We start from the raw sequence: 6,442 nt of genomic DNA, 5'->3' as shown, positions 1-6,442 counted from the left end.
AAGTGTTTAATTAATGAGTCGGTGTAATGTTCAAATTTTTGTCCCTGCAAGATACAACTCAACATTAAAGTTGGATCACATTAGTGTTCAGATTTCATCAATGAGGTAGGGGTAGTATAGTGGAATTGGTAATGGAGCCATTTCATTCAATCTCATATATATTATATCCGCGTCCATTTAATGCAACTAACCAACACTCCCAACCGTAAAAGCTACACTATAGAGTACTATAGAGCCTTATCTCTCTACTATATATATACTTGTACCACACCCTCCACATTCAATCACACACACATGCCCCTATATTCCATAGCTACCTAGATTATTCACTCCCTCCCTAACAAGCCACGCCGTTTCTTGCTCCAATGGTAGCTTTGGATCTCACAATAAGCATGTTGGCAGTCATAGTTGTTGTTGTTTCTCTTGGCTTGTGGAGTGGTATTGAAGGTGTGCTCCAAGTTCCATGGTACTTCATTTTTGGTGATTCTTTGGTTGATAATGGGAACAACAACCAGCTCCAATCTTTGGCTAGGGCTGATTACTTGCCTTATGGGATTGACTTCCCTGGTGGACCTTTTGGAAGGTTTTCCAATGGGAAAACCACTGTTGATGCAATTGGTGAGCTTGTATTTTCTTAATTGGCTTATAAACATTTCATGGTAGCATTTTAGTCGAAATGTATACTTCATGGTAGCATTTTAGTCGAAATGTATACTTGTTTGCATTATTGCATTAGTAGGAAACTAGACTCACATGAAACATGCATGCACCTTTTATAATCATCATTGTTAAAGTCATAGGTGTAATGAGTCGATTTCATGGAAATAGTCCTAATTAACATCTGTTGTTTTTCTTCCCTTTTTTGAACCTATCAATTATGACTTGTTGCCATCCTAGATGATCAAGTGCGTGAAAAACATTTTTTGATCCTATCAAATGTGTTATTCTCCCTTAATTGAATGATTCAATTATGACTTTTTGCCATCCTAGATTATCCCTATACAAGAAACAATACTGGATTATAAGAGTTGGACTCGTTAAAAGAAGAGAAAGAAAATAGTGTTTTCAAGAATGTGACATCTGCAGACATGCATGTTTATTGGCTAGAGAATCACAACTATATCCTTTTTGAAGTCTAGAAAATCCAAGAATACATTTGAACAATAAGCTTATCTAAAATTGGAGAAACCTCATGAACCAAACAAGTGCATCCAAAACCACAGGCAACATGAAACAATGGTTCTTTAGCAAATAAAAGGGAATAGGAAACTTGATCATCAATAGATTAAGGCAACATTCATTTTATTAGGTGTACATTTTGGAGAAGATGTGGAGAAGAATAAAGAACTATTACTAGCAATGTGATTAGAGGCACTTGAATTAATTCTCCATGGACTTTCACTATTATCAGATTAAGAGACACGGGTTGTTGAGGCATGAACGCTAGTGGCAAAAAACAACTAAGACTACTTAACAGAGTATAAATCAAGTCTTATGCACCAATAGGAACAAGAGCACAGTGCTATCCAAATTCATAATGTTACCTGTCTAGGGAATGAATAGTAGGAGCTCCAGCTAGGAATGAACAAAGTATAAACCGCGACACCAACTGCACATTTTGCAAACCTAGGGCTAAAATACCATGAATTAGTTCAAAATACAAAATGGGAATACATTAAACAAGCCCATTCAAATGGTGTATTTAGCTCCCAACATTTCATAACCCATAGAACCCCACAAAGCTTTAAACTTAGAGACCCTAAAAACAAACCTTCAATAGTCACGCTAAACCAAATGGCAACACAGGACATTGTTTGATAGCCTGATTTCGGAAGAAATGTTTACGACAGAGAGTGAGTGTTGGAGACGTGAGGTCAGTTTTGGGAAGGAATGGAAGTTCATGAATGTATATGTTAGCTATGGCGCGGTGACAGGGATGTTGTCTGACTGACTTAAGCTAGAGGCACGATTTCATTAATTTAATTGGATTTGAATTCCACGATGGTGTTAGTAGAAAATGTAGTGGATTTATCATTTTTATGACGATGATACTAAGCGTCATTGTTGTATGTTCTAATTCAAGATGGGTTTTGTTCCACCGTCATTGTTTACAAAATGATAATTACAAAAATGCCACTACCTATCATTCTAAGATGGTTTCTAGTGACCGACGTCGTATGTGCGTTGTAGAACCCTTTTTTTCTAGTAGTGAGTGTCTTGCCCCTTCAAAAGTTATTGCTTTCTCATGGAGATTACTTCGCGATAGGCTTCCTACCCACTTGTAGCTTCATAGGAGGGGAATCAAAATTGCAAACTTGCAACAGTCTTATGTGTTTTGCAATGAACATCAAGAGGATTCAAACCATTTGTTTCTCTCCTATGTTCATTCACATCCTCGGTATAGCAAGCGATCCTACAATGGTCAGGCTATTATTTTGTTCTACAAGCCCAAGCCAAACAATTGTTTATTCAGCTGGGGGACTGTCTCAGAGGCTCCAAACACGAAAAGTATAGGTATTTACTCTGTCAAGTTGTTTGATGGTGCATTTGGAGGTTGCACAACTTGATCATTTTTAGAAATGGAAGACCATAAATTATGGCTCTCATGGCACACATCAAGTCTCTTTTATGGTAATGGCTGGTTTACAAAAAGTGCATCAAGATAGAGACAATGTTCTCTTCTAGGTGCATTAATTCTTTAGACTGCATTTTATAATGCATGTCTTCATTGGAGGGCTATTTTGATGATGATTTTTTTGTTCATTTTGTAATTAGAAAATGAAGCTTTTGTGGAGGCTATTTTATATGCCTTATACTTTACACCTTGTACAGGTTACTCCTTTTATATACTTCTTCCTTATCAATATATATTTCCTCTCTTTTGCCTTCCAAAAAAATAATAATTAATCTAACATTCTATACATATTAATAACATATAAGATAATAACTTGATTTGGATAGAAGATCTAGTTTGGAACCTTATAAAATCTTGTTAGTAATGTCTTATATTTAGCAATTACTATTGCGATGTAATCACTCATAAATTAGTTTTCTATTTATAGTATAATTTAAATGGTAGAACTGTAGAAAGAATAGAAGTGAAAAAATATGGTAATGTCTATGCTAATAATTTCATGCAACAAGAGACTTAATTAAAATTTCGAAAGTGCTTTCAAGGACTAAAATGACAATGTGTTAAGTTCAAGGACCAAAATGTTAGTAAATGATTAAGTTCAAAGATTAAAATAACAACAAGTTGACAAGTTTAGAGGTTGATGTGTCATCATTTTCTCTTATTTCTTAACCCTTTTTGTCACCATTTTAATTACTGATTAGCCTTAATTGTCAAATTAATTATGCAGTTTTATCATTTGGGCCTATTGGACTAATTTTGTGTTTTTAATTTAATTTCAAGAGAATTATAAGCAATTGGGCTTGAATCCAGAATTGGGCTTGGACTTGAAGAGAGCAGACTATTTTATTCTACCAAATCTTATCTTATCTAGATTTTATCTCATCTAGATATTATTTCATCTAAATCTTATCTTATCTTATCTAGATTTTATTTCATCTAGATATTATTTCATCTAGATTTTGTCTTATCTTAGCTTATCTAGACTCTCTCTCTCTCTCTCTCTCTCTCTCTCTCTCTCTCTCTCTCTCTCTCTCTCTCTTTCTCTCTCCCTCTCTCTCTTTTGTTTTAGTTTTAGAGTGCTACTCTCAATTCATTTTAGTCTCTTTTTCGTTTTGGAAGAGTAATTCTAGTTTTCTTCGTTTTCTACTTATTAATGGAAGGCTAAGTCTCTAGCGTTGTTTTCTCTTAAGGATCAAGCACAACTCTCTTTGAGGTTTTATTATTACTATTGAATTCTGATTAGTTTTTCCTTTTCACCAATTACTCTGTATTTGTTGCTATTATCCATGCATGCTTAGTGCTTGATTAATTGTCTCTGCGCTTAATTTACGTTCATGCTTAATGATCATTCATGATTAATTGGTGTATGTGTTACTTAATCACATAATGAATGCCTTATGTTAAATTTCCCTTAGTAATTTAATTTAGGGTTGGATTAAGTGGTTGAACTGATAAAGGATAATTTCTCGTAACCTAGGATAAGAGACTTGCTTGTGAATCAAGGGGAAACAATGTGTTTTAATTCTGATATTTTGTTGCTCGCTGTTTAATTTACAAAGATAAACAAACCCCCCTAATTCGTTACTGTTTTATTAATATCTGTTATGAACGTTTGGTTGACCATTGCTCGTTGGGAGACGATCTAGGATCACTTCCTAGATACTGCATTTTTAATGTTTATTTGATTCGGGTACGGCCTCGATCAAATTTGGCGCCGTTGCCGGGGAGCAGTGGTCCAAAGGTTCATAATAGCTAGTGATTCGTGTTTTATGTTTAGTTGTTTTACGTTTACTTCTTTTGTTTAGTGTGTTTGTGTCGTGTTAGTGTGGTATTAGTATGTTGTGTTAGTGTGTTGTTCTGTTTTATTTGATGTCCTGTTTTACAATTTAGTAGTATCCCTTGTTCAGTGTTTCCCTTGTTTCAGTTTTATGTTTTACTGTGAATAATGCTTATCGACGAAATTAGAGACTGATTCTGTGTTACTGTTCACACAGCATTACATTAGCGACTGAATTAGCGACGACTATTTACAATTTAATTGGCGATTTTTGTTTTGATGGTTAGGGTTGTTATTTTTGGCTTAATTTTTGTGTGATAGGTTCTTTTGATTCATATTTTGTGTGAAAAATACCAGGAACACTTGGTGTGGCTGGATTTGAGAGATTCAAAAAAATTTGAGAACTTGTGTTTAGCAAAACTTCAAACGGCCATAACTTTTGCTCCGGGTATCAGAATAACTATTATTATATATGTATTTGGGGCAGAAAAAAATTTCCCATTTCACAACAACCCAACAGAGCTTGGTTGAGGTCTCTAACTAGCCAAAATCTCTTGTTTACTAGTTTTTTTTATTTTTCAAGTTTTATTGTTCTATTTTTCTAAACTTTGCTTAGGTAGCTTTCATAGTTAGACTTTGAATTTTTGTTTGAACTTTTTTTTGCTATCTTTTCATGATTTTAGGGTGTTCCTCACAAAATTTCAGCTCATTTTGATATCGTTTGAATATAGCTGTAGTTTTACCCTCTTGTTAGGTGCTTGTTGAGAAATACATTATTTGCTGCATATAGTGCATGACTAGGGGCAATCCAGGTGATTTACAACCCTTTGATCCTGAAATAGATAGAACCTTTCATAGATTAGTTAGACATAATGTGCATCCTGGTCATTTTGTGCATTGTGAGCATTCTGTTGAGGGTGATTCTGATTTTGAACATTCCACTACTAATTTTTATACTGAGAACATGGCTCAACCTCCACCTTGTGAGAGGACTCTTAGGGAGATGGCTGCACCTGATTTCACTTATGAAAACTTGCGCATTCAATATCCTGATTAGGGTGTTCCATATGTTCTCAAGATTGGACTGATACATTTGCTGCCCAAGTTCCATGGTCTTGCAGGTGAAGATCCTCATAAGCATCTTAAGGAGTTCCATATTGTTTGTTCCACCATGAAGCCCCCAGATGTCCAAGAAGATCATATTTTTCTAAAGGATTTTCCTCATTCTCTGGAGGGAGTGGCAAAAGATTGGCTATACTACCTTGCTCCCAGGTCTATTTTCAGCTGGGATGACCTTAAGAGGGTGTTCTTGGAGAAATTCTTCCCTGCATCTAGGACCACTACCATCAGAAAAGACATTTCAGGCATCAAGCAACTTAGTGGAGAAAGCTTGTATGAGTACTGGGAAAGATTCAAAAAATTATGTGCAAGCTGCCCTCACCACCAGATTTCTGAGCAACTTCTTCTTCAATATTTCTATGAGGGACTTAGCAACATGGAGAGGAGTATGATTGATGCTGCCAGTGGTGGAGCTCTTGGTGATATGACCCCTGCTGAGGCTAGGAATTTGATTGAGAAGATGGCTTCCAACTCCCAACAATTCAATGCAAGAAATGATATTATTGTTCTTAGAGGAGTCCATGAGGTGGCCATGGATTCATCTTCATCTACTGAAAATAAAAAGCTTGAAAGAAAACTTGATGCCTTGGTCAACCTAGTAACTCAGCTTGCCATGAATCAGAAATCTACACCTGTTGCAAGAGTCTGTGGTCTATGTTCTTCTATAGATCACCATTCAGATCTTTGTCCTTCTATGCAGCAATCTGGAGTCAATGAGCAACCTGAAGCTTATGCTGCAAACGTTTATAATAGACCTCCACAGCAGCAAAACCAACAACAACAAAATAATTATGACCTTTCAAGCAACAGATACAATCCAAGTTGGAGGAATCATCCAAATCTGAGATGGACAAGCCCTCCACAACAACAATAGTCTATCCCTCATTTGCAGAATGTCGCTGGTCCAAGCA

General features: G+C 35.8%; 1 non-coding gene across 1 annotated transcript; it reads right to left on the bottom strand.

The window, feature by feature from the left end:
- Window positions 1-5,754: 5,754 nt before the first annotated feature.
- On the bottom strand, window positions 5,755-5,861 carry LOC113001573 (small nucleolar RNA R71). Its single transcript, XR_003266967.1, has one exon. It is a non-coding gene; the product is annotated as a small nucleolar RNA R71 (small nucleolar RNA).
- Window positions 5,862-6,442: the final 581 nt, after the last annotated feature.

The sequence above is a fragment of the Glycine max genome, chromosome 4 (assembly GCF_000004515.6).
Source record: "Glycine max cultivar Williams 82 chromosome 4, Glycine_max_v4.0, whole genome shotgun sequence".
Classification (NCBI taxonomy): domain Eukaryota; kingdom Viridiplantae; phylum Streptophyta; class Magnoliopsida; order Fabales; family Fabaceae; genus Glycine; species Glycine max.
This window is presented reverse-complemented; position numbering and strand designations above follow the sequence as displayed.